Source organism: Patella vulgata, chromosome 1 (assembly GCF_932274485.2).
Source record: "Patella vulgata chromosome 1, xgPatVulg1.2, whole genome shotgun sequence".
In the NCBI taxonomy this organism is placed as follows: Eukaryota; Metazoa; Mollusca; class Gastropoda; family Patellidae; genus Patella; species Patella vulgata.
In genome coordinates this window covers 55354632-55368323 of record NC_065879.2, presented here as the reverse complement: position 1 = coordinate 55368323, position 13692 = coordinate 55354632, and the positions used below count along the sequence as shown (strand labels likewise).

Sequence of the window (13692 nt, the reverse complement as noted above, 5' to 3'; positions counted from 1 at the left end):
ATCGAATCTGGGCTCCAGGCGAATTTGGGCCAAGAACGAATTGGGCCTCGGGCGAATTTTGGTTCCGTGCGAATTTGAGCATTGGGCGAATATGGGCCACTGACAAATTTGGGCTACGGGCGAACTTTGACCAAGGGCGAATTTAGACACCGAACACAAATTGGCAACCTATTCGACCGATCCAGCTGGCAACCTGTTCGTTGGCAACCTATTCAGAATTAAGACAACAGTCGCCCAAACTCATCTATTTTTACCAACCAATAAAATCTAACGTTACGTCTATCAAATGAAAGTAGAATAATATATTATTTTTTATCCATTCCATAGAGGTGTAATTTCGCATTATCGTACAAAATTCTAGACATCCAACTAAATATATTCCGAAAGGTAATTAAATAGGCTTTCCAAATATTATCAGTAAAAGTTGGCACAGTCATATTAAAGGGGTGCACTCTCTTCCTAAACATGACCAATTTTTTTAAAAATTTTAAAGGGAAAAACTGTTAATAACCCGTGTCAAAATTCGGACCATCGTACAAAATTCTGATGATCCAACTAAATATATTCTAAAAGGTAATTGAATAAGCTTTCTAAATGTCATTAGTAAAAGTTGGCACAATCATATTAAAGGGGTGCGCTCTCATCCTAAACGTCGCCAATTTTCTATATGTAAAAATAGACCGGTATTTTTTTCGAAGTCCAAATTCGGACCATCGTACAAAATTCTGAGCAACCAGCTATATATATTCTGAAAGGTAATTGAATAAGCTTTCTAAATGTTATTAGGAAACGTTGGCACAATCATCTAAAGGGGTTCGCTATCATCCTAAACGTCGCCAATTTTTTAATATTTTAAAGTGAAAGAACGGTAATATTCCGAGTCAAAATTCGGACCATCGTACAAAATTCTGAGCATCCAGCTATATACATTTGGAAAGGTAATTGAATCAGCTTTCCAAATATTATTAGTAAAAGTTGGCACAATCATATTAAAGGGGCGCGCTCTCAACCTGAACATAGCCAATTTTTCAATATTTTAAAGTGAAAGAACGGTAATATTCCGAGTCAAAATTCGGACCATCGTACAAAATTCTGAGCAACCAGCTATATATATTCTGAAAGGTAATTGAATAAGCTTTCCAAATATTATTAGTAAAAGTTGGCACAATGATATTAAAGGGGCGCGCTCTCAACCTGAACATAGCCAATTTTTCAATATTCTATATGTAAAGATAGACCGGTATTTTTTTTCGAAGTCCAAATTCGAACCATCGTACAAAATTTTGAGCATCCAGCTATATATATTCTGAAAGGTAATTGAATAAGCTTTCCAAATATTATTAGTAAAAGTTGGCACAATCATATTAAAGGGGCGCGCTCTCAACCTGAACATAGCCAATTTTTCAATATTTTAAATGAAAGAAAGGTAATATTCCGAGTCAAAATTCGGACCATCGTACAAAATTCTGAGCATCCAGCTATATGTTCAGGTTTAGAGCGCGCACCGTTAATATGATTGTTCCAACTTTTACTAATAATTTTTTGAAAACTTATCCAATTGCCTTTCAGAATATATATAGCTGGATGCTCAAAATTTTGTACGATGGTTCGAATTTGAACTTCGAAAAAAATACTGGTCTATCTTTACATATAGAATATTGAAAAATTGGCTATGTTCAGGTTGAGAGCGCGCCCCTTTAATATGATTGTGCCAACTTTTACTAATAATATTTGGAAAGCTTATTCAATTGCCTTTCAGAATATATATAGCTGGTTGCTCAGAATTTTGTACGATGGTCCGAATTTTGACTCTGAATATTACCGTTCTTTCACTTTAAAATATTGAAAAATTGGCTATGTTCAGGTTGAGAGCGCGCCCCTTTAATATGATTGTGCCAACTTTTACTAATAATATTTGGAAAGCTGATTCAATTACCTTTCCAAATTTATATAGCTGGATGCTCAGAATTTTGTACGATGGTCCGAATTTTGACTCGGAATATTACCGCTTTTTCACTTTAAAATATTAAAAAATTGGTGACATTTAGGATGAGAGCGCACCCCTTTAAGATGATTGTGCCAACTTTTACTAATAACATTTAGAAAGCTTATTCAATTACCTTTCAGAATATATATAGCTGGTTGCTCAGAATTTTGTACGATGGTCCGAATTTGGACTTCGAAAAAAATACCGGTCTATTTTTACATTTAGAAAATTGGCGACGTTTAGGATGAGAGCGCACCCCTTTAATATGATTGTGCCAACTTTTACTAATGAAATTTAGAAAGCTTATTCAATTACCTTTTAGAATATATTTAGTTGGATCATCAGAATTTTGTACGATGGTCCGAATTTTGACACGGGTTATTAACAGTTTTACCCTTTAAAATTTAAAAAAAAAATAGTCATGTTTAGGAAGAGAGTGCACCCCTTTAATATGACTGTGCCAACTTTTACTGATAATATTTTGAAAGCCTATTTAATTACCTTTCGGAATATATTTGGTTGGATGTCTAGAATTGTGTACGATAATGCGAAATTACACCTCTATTCTGAGCTAAAGGAATGGATAAAAAATAATATATTATTCTACTTTCATTTGATAGACGTAACGTTGGATTTTATTGGTTGGTAAAAATAGATGAGTTTGGGCGACTGTTGTCTTAATTCTGAATAGGTTGCCAGCTGGATCGGTCGAATAGCTCACTAGCCGAATAGGTTGCCAATTTGTGTTCGGTAATTTAGACTCTGGGCGAGTTTGGGCACGTGTAAAGCCGGGTCTCCTACGAGCAGCCTAATTTGATAATGCATCATAGAAAGGTAATGAACATTGATATGTTCATAACTTATTCATCCGTTAATTCGAAAACATAAACATCTTGGAGCCACCAAAGCTAGTTAAGAAGTTATTATGTGTGCAGTGAGCTTAAATAACCTGATTTTCCCATATTTTTGGTACGTCTATGGTAATATATGTCGACAAAACAGCAAAGGAGGCTTCTGGAATTTTGCAGTCTAGTAGTTTATTCATCCCTTGATTCTGTGAAATATTAAGTATGCTCGATGACAGTTAGGGGGGCAGAACCCGAAATGCCCGAAAAAATTTCGGGTGTACAGACAGCGGCGCCGATCTTCCTCGAGAGGGGAAGAAGCAGAGCTCCCCTTGTATTGTACCCCCCACCCCCCAAGAAAATTCTTGAATATTTGACGGCTGCAAACATAATTTCCTGCTATTTCAGCCCGTCAACAAAGCAACTTCAAAGTGGTCTAATATAGCCTAATTAAGATGGCTGACTCAAATTCCAATCAAAAGATCAATCGTTTACAGTCCACGGAGGCGGGACCATTTGGAGAAAATTTTGAAAATTTAACAGCCGCATACGCATTTTCCTGCTATTCCAGTCTGTGAATACAGCAACTTCAATTTGGTCCAATATAGCCTACCTGGCTGACCCGAATTCCAAACAACCAATCAATCGTAGCGGGGTATGGGGAGTCTCACCCTCCCGGAGAAAATTTTGAAAATCTAACCACCACAAATGCATTTTCGGCTATTCTAGCCCGTGTAAGCAACTCCTTTTTGGAGTTAATGGTTTTGTAACCGAAATCCCATTCTGAATTCCAACCATCCAATCAGACCGTTGCAGCTGCATTCACAAATAATAATCGATGCTCGAAAAATGTCGCCCAAAGTAGTGGCTCCAGACAAAATGTTTTAATCCATAGTCAACTCAGTACAAATTTGTGGTATTCAATTAAAAGAAAAGTAAAATTAGTGTTTTATTAGGGCTAAATGACAGTTAGGGAAGAAAAACTAGAAATGCCCGAAAAAATTTCAGGTTTACAGACAGCGGCGCTGGTTTTCTTTGAGATGTGAAGAAGCAGAACTGACCTTGTATGGACCCCCGAAGAAAATTTTGGAATATTTGACGGCCGCAAACGCGTTTTACTGCTATTCCAGCCCGTATAATTAGTGTTTTATTAGATTTCGGGCACTTTATTTTGCCAAGTAGATGAAATAAATTTTTTTTTTCACTTTACCCTTCTGCCCGAAAAGTCAGCTTGCCCGAAGCTGCCCCCCTGGCTCGTACGACTATGTATGCTGCCACCAAAGCTGGTTTGAATACTTTTTGATGCAGGTACCCTTTTCTGTGTGCTCACTTAGTCTAGTGTGCGACATTTTAGTGTGTGTACAGTTATGACTTAATGTGGTTATTTTTTTTCTAGTACTTATATTATGTATTAATGTGTTTTAAAACATTATTTTCTAATACAAAGGTAACAATTATTATCGGTTTTTATTGACGTTCGAAATGAAAATGAAAAGAGAGTTTTAGGGTTGAACGTCCACTCTACAAATCCAGCAATTAACAGTTTTTTTAGTGGTGGATCGAAACTAGAGTTCCTCCCTCCACGCCCCACACATCACCACGCCAATGTGTACACGGGACCTCGGTTTTTCATGTCATCCGAACAACATGCTGTCCCTATGCCTTCCGTCCTACACCACTGACAAGGGATCCCTTGCCAGAAAAGTCCCGACTACGCACTGAGCCACAGCAGCCCCTACATCATTTCAAATTCGGACACAGAACTTCGGTCTTTTTTATCCCATCCTTCCTTCACAACTGGGGAGTTGGATGGCCGAATGGTTAGCACGTGCGTGCTGTATCATACGGCCTGTCATTGAGTCAACTGGCGTGGTTTCGAATCCCCGGTTGTACGTGACAAGGAGTAGGGTCGCCTGTCCAACCTCGTGCGTTTTCTCCGGTTTCCTCCCACTGCTAAAGACCCCTACGCGCAAGCGAATTAATGAAATAAAATTAACCATATGTTAGTCCCGAAATGACCTAGTTTTTGTCGAGTGGACGTTAAACCCCATTTCTCTCCTTCACAACTGACATTGGTAAACCCCGCTTGAAAATTTGAGATAAACTTTGATGAAATGAAATGAAATAGGGTTTAACGTCCTACTGTTCTGCTCTGACTGGGCTAATGAAGACGGGCATACGCCATACAGTGTGCTATGAGGAAAATTGTGCCCGGGCAGCGGCACCAAGGCCTCGGCTTATATCGAATTCAAACTTCCAATTACATGCACGCCAATTTATAGCCTCGGTTTTTCGACCCATCCGAACAACTAGACAGCTGTCCTTGTTAAGCCCTCCGCCCTGCACCACTGACAAGGGGAAACCACATCGGAAAACCCTGATGAACTTTCTCGGCCAATGCAGGGATCGACCATGTGACCTCCAGTTTAGTAAGCCAGCATCTTACCCACTTAGCCACCATGGCTCCGAACTTTAATCATGTTAAAGAACAAACGTCCTAATCACTGAGCCACCCTAACTCCCACTTCATTTCGATTCCGGACAAGGGGCCTCGTTTTTTTTTATGCCATCCGAACGACTATATCACCATAAAATTTTTCCGTAAAATTTACGGACAAATGGCTGGCAGCTAGATTGCCAACTAATGTAGTAAAAATTACGACACACCATAAATATATTTTTTACGAACATGTCGTAAAAATTACGACCAAAGATTGGCAACCTACCTGCCAGCCATTTGTTCGTAAATTTTACGGAAAATGTTTTATAGCAGTAAAAAACTTATGGTATGATAAGCATCAAAAAGACATTTACTTAAGTTTAAAAACAGAATTTAATTATTCAAAACAAGATATAATTCCTCAAAAATGCTTTTACATGATAGTTTAAGATATAATAAAAAGACCTGAAAATACTGGAAATTGGAGATTACTGTCAGTAAGTAAAGCTAACAACTGCCTTAAAAAAAAAAACCTGTCAACCACAAACCCATATTTTTAAAATATTTGATCAAGAGCAGGTTTGCTATTACAAAATGGAGGTTTAGAGATTGAAAATATTCTTTGGCTGTCAAGCAGTTTGGTGGTATATTTCAACAAAAACAAAGCTCTTTACATAATTCTTCATTAATAATAACGAACAAAATACAAATGTCCAAAGGAAAGTTCATGAAAAATTTAACAATAATAAAATTATCCATTCAAATTCTTGTACATGTAACATTTACATTATAATATTTAAATGAATTTTTTATAGTATAACAATAACATTCAGAATCTATTCTACAAATATAAAATCAGTGTGTTACAATAGTATTACCCTCAAATCTTTTTCTAAAATCTTACCATGGTATTATAATATTTACCTCAAATCTATTATTTAAAACATCAACAACATGAAAGTAAAACTATCACCTTATCAGTAAATTATAACAGTAAAACATGATCTAATGAAATCATGAAATTTTTTGGAGATTAACGAATTTGCATTCTAAATGTTTAAATGAACAATTTAAAATCTAACAATTATTGAACCCAAAAAGTATCATGACTTTAAAACAAGAACAGCATCAATGCAGAATTCCTATTATTCTACCTTGAATGTACAGCTTGTTTCAATGATTAGCTTAATCTCTGTTTGAAAATGTATACAATTTTGCACAATAACTCTGCCTAAGTATGTACATTCCTTAGTGAGAATGGCATAAATTGATTCAGTCTCATTGATAAAAATTTAGATGGAACTCGACTACTGACAAAGTTAATGTACCGGTCCCAAAATGAAATGCATAGATGAGAGTAGCACATTTTTAATGTTTATGCAAGGAAGTTGATATTTAGAGACAAAATGAACCGAGGATAATTTTACAAATATACCAAATTGTGAATGGACAAACTAAATGACCAACAGATTTTTCCATTAAAGTAAACGGACATCTTATCAAAAGTACAATAAGAAGATCAAGTTTAATTAAGAAAATTCATTACAATGATTTTACAAATGTACCAAATTGTGGATGGACAAACTAGATGACTAACAGATATTTCCATCAAAGTAAACTGACATCTTATCAAAAGTAAAATAAGATCAAGTTTAATTAAGAAGATTCATTAAAAAGATTTCTTGCAGTGTGTTTAAAGCCTCATTTACAAAGTACCACTCATAAAAGGGCCGTGGCTCAGTCCCTTATCCCCAATTTTCTCCCCCACCCCTCTCCACATTTGCCTAGCCAAAACCCTAACCCTTGAACTTAATTCTCGGTCTGTGCTTTTGAAACAGGAATAATGCACCCTAAGGGGGTGGGAATGACCTGTTTTTAACACTTATATAATCACATCTTTTATAATAAAACTAAAATATCGGGATATTGTGATATATCGCGATATATTGTTAGCTTTTTATAATAAAACTAAAATATCGCGATATAGTGATATATCGTCGTTTTTTTGGGGAAATATCGCGATATTTGATTTTACCAATATCGTCCAGCTCGAAGTTGAGCATCGGAAGAAAACGGACAGTTAAAATATCTGTACCATGTTAACCGAACCGTGGTACGGAATTTAAAGCACCTTGACCCGAAATGTGACATCTAAAACACCGTATACCATCTGACGGTACCAGTATATTGCTGCAACCATACTTCATCCATTCAAAGTTTGACGGTTCAGTAATTAGTTATATCACTTTTTGGCACACTTGAGTCTTCCTCTTTTTCATGATTTCTGTCCGTTATCTGGGTTTATTTCAAAAATGCACCTGCAAAACAAATATTCTCAATCAGGTTTTTTCTTTATGACATCCATTTCAAAAGAACACATTTTAATTAAGGAAAAGGGAGCTAAATGTGCGAGAAAATGAAGTTTCATGTCCACAAACAGGAGACTAAACATACCAAACAGGAGAATACTACCAGTGTAGACTGGAATAACCAGACACCAATGACTGACATTCAATTTGGACACTTTGCATATTTTGCCGAGCATAACAGATTAGAAATTACACTAAAAACAGAAACGACTGAATGTAAATCAGTTTATATACATTCATTTTACATTATTGCTTTGCGACCTATTTGTGTTCATTTCTAGGTGCCAAAGAATACAGATTTAGCTCCTTTACTTTTAAGTTAGGTTGAACTTCTTTGATCATATTGGTATTTGCTAAAGCAACACCCATCGTTTTTATCGTCAGTTAAAACCCACGCTATTTAATCTTCTCTCGTTACCGCATCTTGGGTTTCTGATCAGATTTTTGGACAAACCAGTGGCGACTCTGCACCTATGACAGGTAAAACCAGATTAAAATGGGATTCACCTGTTGCTAATAGGGCCCACCCCCAAGGGAGAGAAATGGGGGCATTTTTGGACTAATAATATATAACATGTAGAATTTTATTTCAATAATTCCCTTTAAACCGTAGGTATTTAAAAACAGTGGGAGGAAAACGAAAGACCCAGAAAAAACGAACAAGGTTAGTCAGGCAATTTTACTCCTTTCCAGGGCACTTGACTCAAAGACATACATTCTGACCTAACTAAGGAGAGAGAGAGAGAAATGGGGTTTAACGTCCTCTCGCACAAACTAGGTCATTTCGGGACTAACATATGGTTTAATTTTATTTACATAATTCGCTTGCGCGTAGGGGTCTTTAGCAGTGGGAGGAAACCGGAGGACCCAGAGAAAACCCACGAGGTTGGACAGGCGACCCTACTCCTTGCCACGTACAACCGGGGATTCGAAACCACGCCAATCGACTCAATGACAGACTTTATGATACAGCGCGCGCAAGCTAACCATTCAGCCATCCAACCCCCCTACCTAACTAAGGCCCATGTTAGACCATGAACCTTATATAATAAGCTCCATGGTTAGACCATTCATCCAACCACCCCCTCAAATTTCAAGGTCCAAGCAGAGGGCAGGAAGTGTTGGTTTTCACTGACAATGTCGTTGATGCGCTCAATTCCCAAAATTATTATCTTCAATCTTGTAATTTTTCTTTTACTTTTACCTTTGAAAAAATTTCAGTAACCCAGAGAAAGGCTGGGTAGGCTACTCAATAGATGACAGGAATGGCACTCAAAGATGCAATAAGTTGTGCCTAAAAAAATTAGTAAAATAAAAAAATTAAAGATCTTATTATCCAGACATTGACAATTCCCTCAATATAAATTCTTAATGCTTATTAATAATGATGGTTTTCAGTGGTAGTCTATACTATAGATACTAAGATAAAGATAGACATGAGCCTAGAAATGTTAGCCCTTCATATAGTTCATATATTTATTTCTATCAATGAGTTTGAATGGGTTATGTCATCCGAGTAGCCCCAACTAGAACTGAAGCCTCCAAAAACAATGCTAAAAAATAATAGGCCTAGCAGTAGCACTAGCAGTATGTCCATTTGTCAAAAATCAGTTACCCCGTACATTTTTACGAATGTCAAGAATCAATCTGTATTAAACAAAGATGTGTGCCTACTATATACTTAACTAAAACTGCAATGTTGGGTATTGACTGTAGTGTTCAACCATAGAACTATACCATCTATGGAAATTTCGACCAGCCGATTACTGAAAAAAATATCTTAAATATATGGACCACCAGTAAATTAAGTACAGATATAAGTTGATTCGAACAATTAAAGTATTTAGTATATAATATACGTTAACAGTACTCATAAGATAGCAAAAAAAGAACAATATATTAACAATAATTCTTATTCAATCTGTGATTTATATATTTAAAAAATGTATTGTTAAAATAAATGTTATTTAAATCGTTGGTATTTGTTTATTCAATCGGTGATTTATGTATTAAATAAATGTATTGTTAAAATAAATGTTATTTAAATCGTTGGTATTTGTTTATTCAATCGGTGATTTATGTATTAAATAAATGTATTGTTAAAATAAATGTTATTTAAATCGTTGGTATTTTTTTATTGTAATAAAATATATTTATAATTCAATTGGCTTTGTGACTTTTTCTCGAGTCCCAAACGTCGTGGTCATATTTTATTATATACGATCGATGCTAAAACCGCGAAAGGTTAAAACATTAGTAGCTCTGCTGAAGATTTCGTAGATAAAAATAAAGAAATTTGTAGTTTGTTATTTTCTTGCATATTTCATCGTATGTAAATGTAAGTATTAAACTACCTTTATTTTTTATTGATTTATAATACAAATATATTACACAATACAAGAAAAACTCTAAATGTCTAGATACGAAATTAAATCAAAGAGCTTTACTAAAAACAATAATCGAAGATGGCGGCGTTCATAGTCATAGAGAACTTGCCGGTAGCTTTGCAACCAACAGTAAGTAGATCTGATATGTAACAGGCATTGCCTGAGTAGAAGCTGATTATTGTCAAATAATATGTAAAAGGCATTGCCTGAGTAGAGCGAAGCTGATTATTGTCAAATATACAACCCTTATAATTAATTTTCTCAATTGATACAAAAAATGTTAAATAATTTAGTTTTTTCAAAATTGATTTTGATTTAGATCTAAATTTTAACATTAATTTTGTTTTTAAAAAAAGAACAAAAACGTGTGAGAATTATTTTCATTGACGTAAAAAATATGTGACGTCAGTGATTAGACGCGTCATAGAAATAGTTCTATGAGGCGCGTAATCTCGTTGGGCGAGATTTGGTGTGTAGAATTATTTTTGTTAGTTAGGTGATCTCGTTTGGCGCATTGCCATTGCCTGTTTTACCCAGTGTATCCGGTTCCGGTCTGAATTTTTTTTTAATCAACAGTCTGTGGGTGACATTTTCAATTACGCTCCTGTGTTACCGGAAAAGAGCTTTGCTCAAGCACCGCTCTATATAAAACCTTCATAATTAATTTTCTCAAGTGATACAAAAAATGTTAAATAATGTAATATTTCATCACTTACTATGTTGAACCACCAACCCGACACTCAAGGTCTCAAGTACGGATGCGGGTCAGTTGAGTCGACCCTAAGTCCAAATCAAATAGTCAGTCGAATAAACCAGTCGATGGCTTATTAAAATTTTGGAATAGTTTGTAATCAGTATAAGTTAAAGAAAAAACGCACTAATTCCAATAGTTACTTTAGTAACGTAAATTGTATCGGCTCTGAACAGCCTTCTACTACGTTACTGGTGGGCCTGAATGGCAACTATTATGAAAATAAGACTTTTCCTCACCGTGATTCTTCTTTGATCACCAACAGGAATCATTTCCTGACACATCTGACACAAATTTATAATAATCCAACACTATTTTCATGTAGAATTGTACGATACAAAAACACAAACAACATTCATTTGAATGAGACTGCCATTGTAATAAACTGACGCCAGCGCAGACCGGTTCATAACTGCGCTCAGCCAATATTCCAAATTTAGGAATGGAATTTTTATTGTAAACGAAAATTCGTGCTGTACCACAATTACAGTTACAATGGAGTAACTATAATTCCAATATCTTTTATCATTGTTTTTGTTTATTTTTTACGTTCCCTCATTCAAATTTGATTGTTCAAAGTAAAATTTTAAGGTGTTATCTTAGTTATTGCCACCGCGGCTAAATAAAATCATGCTTTACCCTTTCCCTCATCCGCAGGCGCCAATGTGTACACAGAACCTCGGTTTTTCGTCCCATCCGAACGACTAGACAGCTGAAGGGGCATGGGGTAGGGGACGGGGGGCTTCCCAACTAGTTTCAAGAAATGAAAAGAAATGAAATGGGGTTTAACATCCTACTGTTCTGCTACGAACTGGGTTAATGAAGACGGGCATACGCCATACAGTGTGCTATGAGGGAAATTTTGCCCGGACAGTGGCACTACGGCCTACTCTTATATCGAATTCCATCTGTCAAGGGATCTTTTTCGTGCACGTCAATGTGTACACGGGACCTCGGTTTTTCGTCCCATCCGAACGACTAGACAGCTGTCCTTGTCCGCCTCGAAAAGAATAGTGTCCCTATATATGATATGAATTTAGAAAGGGGATGCGATGGGGTGGGGCGGGGGGGGGGGATGAGGTATTTGACATTTTCATGTGGCCTCGTCCAGTGGCCTAGTTAGCTGTCCTTGTCCACCTCGAAAAGAATAGAGTCCCTATATATGATATGAACGTAGAAAGGGGATGCTATTGGGGGGTGGGGGGTGGGGGAGGTGGGCGTATGGGCAGTCTCAGGGTATGAAATAAGCCTCTTATATGGTAACCTCAAAATAGGTTACGCTAATCTGCATCAAATTTGAACTGGTAACCATATTTGTTTAGAGCCGACCCTCGAATTAGCCTAGGGGGATTTGGGGCCAATTAAAAGATTAGCCAGCTACCCCTAAGCTTATTAAATCAGCAGGGCCCATATCCCTAAGCGAATTAGTGGATTATTGTTAATCCTAAAACTCTCTACAAAATTGCAAATAACTAAAAAAAAAAATTTTTTATACAAAAATGTACAGATTGTCGTGTTCTTTCCAATGATATAAAATTCAATTGTACAAACTAACAATTACCGGTATATTACTATAAATAATATTGAAAAGTCAGTTCCACTAAAATTATGACTTTTCTCTGTCATAATAAACGTGAACATGTATCTCCTAAGATTTTATTTTAAAAAAAAGAACAGTGTTCAAAGTAAATATAAATATATAACTTTTAGAAAGAAATATCGCCCCAAATGACCGTCACTTCATCGCTATGTGACATTTCTGCCTTTGTTGGATATATGGTGGGAATTGTCGTCTTCTTTGCTTCATTGCATCGAAAATAAAAATATATAGTTGAAATCTTCGGCAATGTAATATTCCTCTATGTAGCTTGTATTAAATCCTAAAAGTTTTGATTCAATTTAGCTTTCCAAACTCTAGAATTATTATCCATAAGTTTTGTGGTATCGTCTGTCTGGAAACGTATCCAAGATATGGCGGCCGACACGATTGATCTCGGCTGCTTCGCATCATTCATAACGTACCCCAAAAATAACAAATAGTTGATTTCTTCGACATTATCATGTTCTACGATATGCCTGGCAGTAAATCATAAAAAATCTGATTCCATTTCACTTTCCATGTCATAAAATTATTAGCCGTGAGTGACAACGTGAAAATATTGGAATAATGCCAAAGTCATTGACACGGTGTGAATTTTCACCCCTGACCTATTACGTAAATACCGGAAGATCCATTGTTGAAAAGTATGTTTTTTATTTGATAATTTGCGAATATAACATTCCTTTTCATTGGGTGTTTTATTTTTATTACTCAATCACCATTAATTTAAGAAATAAAAACAATAGAAATCAGTTGATTGATCTGGCGCTTTCGTTCGCTAAATACTAAATAGGCTAATGAGTATGACGCACACTGATCCGCAGTGAATATTCGCTTGGCCGCTACAATCACTGATAAGGATGACATCGATGCGACTTAATGACTAAAAAAATATTAACTTTTTTCTTTCGACAAATTAAATTCTGAAACATTTTTTTTTAGTATTAGAAAAATAAATAATGGTGTTTGAAGTATATCTTGATAAAAAATATTACATAATTAGCGTAAATAGGTACAGAAAATAGTACGCGGAGGCGTAAAATGGGTAAAACGATATAATTCTGCCCGTACCAGTTCATATTACTACGTTCGATGTAAACAACGCACGTGTGACCATCAATTTGACGTTTTTTTTCTGTTTGTTTACTCTGAATTCTTTCAGAAGTACATTTTTTACCGTCTAATCTGATTGACCTGCTCGTGTTTGTTTTAAAACAACAAAAACAAGCCACAGTAGTAATCTTTTTTGGCGTTATCGATGCCATCTTGCTTTGTTGGTAAACATTGTAAAAGACGGATGTCGCATTAGGTCT

At 35.8% G+C, this 13692-nt stretch overlaps 1 long non-coding RNA gene across 1 annotated transcript; it reads right to left on the bottom strand.

Moving 5' to 3' along the window:
• Positions 1–5657: 5657 nt before the first annotated feature.
• Positions 5658–9897, bottom strand: LOC126830669 (uncharacterized). Its single transcript, XR_007683911.2, has 4 exons — positions 9819–9897; positions 9328–9407; positions 8846–8935; positions 5658–7590 (listed from the first exon to the last, which is right to left on the bottom strand). It is a non-coding gene; the product is annotated as an uncharacterized LOC126830669 (long non-coding RNA).
• Positions 9898–13692: the final 3795 nt, after the last annotated feature.